A 2,954-nucleotide genomic window follows, 5' to 3' on the forward strand; every position below is an offset into this window, starting at 1 on the left:
TTCAGGTCCCCTGTCGCATTTGCAGAGCCCCTAGAGGATCAATACCATAGAAACCCCTCAAAAGTGACCCCATTTTGGAAGCTACACCCCTCATAGAATTTATCTAGGGGTAGAGTGAGCATTTTGACCTCACAGCTGTTTCACAGATTTTATTAACATTGGGACGTAAAAATGAAAAATTACTTTTTTCCAATAAATTGTCCATTTAGCGCCATATTTAGAATTTTTGCAAGTCGTTAAAGAATTAAAAGTCCCCACAGTTTGTTACACAATTTCTCCTGAACACGGCATCACCCCATATGTGGCCAAAATCTGCTGTATGGGAACATGGCGGGGCTCAGAATGGAAAGAGCGCTATTTGCCTTTTGGAGGGCAGATGTGGCTGGAATAGTTTTCAGGTGCCATGTTGCATTTGCTGAGACCCTAAAGTATCAGGACAATGGAAACCCCTCAAAAGTGACCTCATTTTAGAAACTACACCCATCAAGGACTGTATCAAGGGGTATTATGATTTTGAGACTAAAAATGCTTCCCAAAAATTAAAAATTTTAAAAGAAATATGCCATTTCGGTGTCCAATATGTTGAAGCCACTTTGTGTTGTCAGAGACCTGCACTCCTAAAACTATTAAGGGGCCATCCCGAGGGTAACAGCTCTCACCTGCTTCCGATTCCGCCCGCTCAGCTAGTGAGCAATGGTGCACAAAGTACCTAGCGCCCATGAAGTAATAGTACATCATGGGTCGTTAAGGGGTTAAATATCCCATTATCTAGGATATGACTCAGGGACAGGACACCTTTATCCCTCCACCCCATTAGCACAGTAAATTCAGTCAAGCAATTATTATGCCACAGAGGAGTAAATGTAGTAAAGCCACAAGTACCTAACAGCTTCTTCCCCCTGTCCCATACCTTGTATAAGAGGGCTACCGTGGGGAGTCAAGAACGAGCTGTCGGTAGGGGACCAGCCTCCAAAACAGCCACCGGAACAGTCCAAGGGGTATCTTGCACACATAGATGGCCCGATCTTACCGAGCCCAGTGGAAGTCCCCATCCCTGAAGCTGCTGCAATTGCGCTGCCAAAAAGTAAATCCAGGCATTCGGAACAGCCAAGCCCCCCTCCATCTTGTCCCGCTGTAGTGCCTCTAGACCAGGGGTCCTCAAACTGCGGCCCGAGGGCCACATGCGGCCCGCCAAGCACTTCTGTCTGGCCCGCCGACAACGGCGGCAGGTATGCATGTATAATGAAGCTCCTGGGGAGCTTGGGCCAGGCCATGAAGCGCACTTCACTTTACCTATTGGAGGGCACCGCTCCCGATGTCTGTGCGACCTGCTCTGCCTCCGGCCCACTGTTTAAAGAGTTTGAGGACCCCTGCTCTAGACTGATGCGTGCTCCCTTCTTCTGCCAAATTAATTCCCTGAAAATACTCTGAATTTTCCTAAAGTATTGCATTGGTACCCACACTGGAGAATTATGAAGGAGATATAATAATTGTGCCATAAGGACCAGTTTAAGTAACTTGGAGCGCCCTACTGCTGAAAGGGGGGGTTACACCAGAGTCCGCTTTACGTCGCATTTTAGTTATGAAGGGTTCCAAATTTAGAGACAAAAACTAGACAGGTCTAGCAGATACTACCACCAACCCCCCCCCCCCCCCCAGGTATTTAAAGGATACAATACTTTTTCTTCTAGGTCACCACATTGTAAGCCCACAAAATCCGAAGCATCCCGCAGAATGCAGGCTAGGGGTTCAATAGCTAGGGCAAATAATAAGGGAGACAGTGGGCAACCCAAGGCCAGCTGCAGGTTAAGAAATAACCGCCTGAGGTTGATAGCTCTTGAGGAGTTTGGCATAAAACCAGACTGATCATACTGTGCAGAATTATTAGGCAACTTAATAAAAACCCAATCTCTCCCCATCTCACTTATTCATTTTCACCAGGTAAACCCATAGAACACAAAATTTAGAAATAAACACTTCTGACATTCAAAAAAATAATAATAAAAAATCAGTGACCAATATAGCCTCCTTTCTTTATGATAACAATCAAAAGCCTTCCATCCATAGATTGTGTCAGTTGCTTGATCTGTTTGCGTTGCGTGCAGCAGCCACCACAGCCACTGCTTTCCCTCCCTGTAGATCTCACAGGTTCTCTATGGGGTTCAGATCAGGTGAACAAGGCGGCCATGTCGTTAGTTTTTCTTCTTTTAGACCTTTCCTGGCCAGCCACGCTGTGGAGTATTTGGACGCCTGTGATGGAGCGATGTCCTGCATGACAATCATGTTTTTCTCGAATGATACCGACTTCTTCTTGTACCACTGCTTGAAGAAGGAGTCTTCCAGAAACTGGCAGTAGGTCTGGGAGTTGAGCTTCACTCCATCCTCAACCCGAAAAGGTCCCACAAGTTCATCTTAGATGATCCCAACCCATCCCAGTACCCCTCCTCCACCATGCTGGAGCTCTCTGCCCTTTACTGATCCAGCCTCGGGCCTATCCAGAGTCCCTCTCATTTCATCAGTCCATAAAACCTTAGAAAAATCAGTCTTAAGATATTTCTTGGCCCAGTCTTGAAGTTTTTTCTTATGTTTCTTGTTTTTCAGCCTTCCTTACCTAGGCCATGTCCCTGAGTGTCGCACACCTTCTGCTCTTTGATACTCCAGTAACGTTGCAGCTTTGAAATATGGCAAAACTGGTGGCAAATGGCATCTTGGCAGCTTCACACTTGATTTTTCTCAATTCCTGGGCAGTTATTCTGCGGCTTTTTTTTATCAGCACGCTTCTTGCGACCCTGTTGGCTATTTGCCATGAAATGCTTGATTGTTCGATGATCATGCTGCAAAAGTCTTGCAATTTCAAGACCGCTGCCTCCATCTGCAAAACATCTCACAATTTTTGACTTTTCAGAGTCCGTCACATCTCTCTTCTGACCCATTTTGCCAAAGGAAAGGAAGTT

The sequence above is a fragment of the Leptodactylus fuscus genome, chromosome 8 (assembly GCF_031893055.1).
Source record: "Leptodactylus fuscus isolate aLepFus1 chromosome 8, aLepFus1.hap2, whole genome shotgun sequence".
In the NCBI taxonomy this organism is placed as follows: Eukaryota; Metazoa; Chordata; class Amphibia; order Anura; family Leptodactylidae; genus Leptodactylus; species Leptodactylus fuscus.